Source organism: Octodon degus, unplaced genomic scaffold, assembly GCF_000260255.1.
Source record: "Octodon degus isolate 3935 unplaced genomic scaffold, OctDeg1.0 scaffold00180, whole genome shotgun sequence".
NCBI classification, from domain to species: domain Eukaryota; kingdom Metazoa; phylum Chordata; class Mammalia; order Rodentia; family Octodontidae; genus Octodon; species Octodon degus.
Window position 1 is genome coordinate 2,162,164 of NW_004524756.1, and position 372 is coordinate 2,162,535.

Below are 372 nucleotides of genomic sequence, written 5' to 3' on the forward strand. Positions count from 1 at the left end.
GTCTCGCTGGGGTGCGTACAGTACCTGCATTGATTTCTATATTCTGCCTCTTTGTGTCTGCTTATCTTCTAAAATCTAGCTTTTTTTTTTCTTCTGGACTTTTATAAATATTTATTATTAGCTAGTTTATCTAACCTTCAAAGTTATCAATTTTACTTTCTAGAACTGGGTATTCTATACAATTTGTGCTGGGAAAATTCCTAAATTATCAAGTTAGAAGTGTTTTCTATGGGCTGCCACTCATTTTTGTCTTTTAGGAAATAGGCAGGACTTTCAGAGTGCCTTGAGGCACAATCACAAAATTCCTAGTAGACTTTGGGGCAATGTGGCCCTGACAGTTTCAGACAAACTGATCTACAGGGGGGAGAGAGA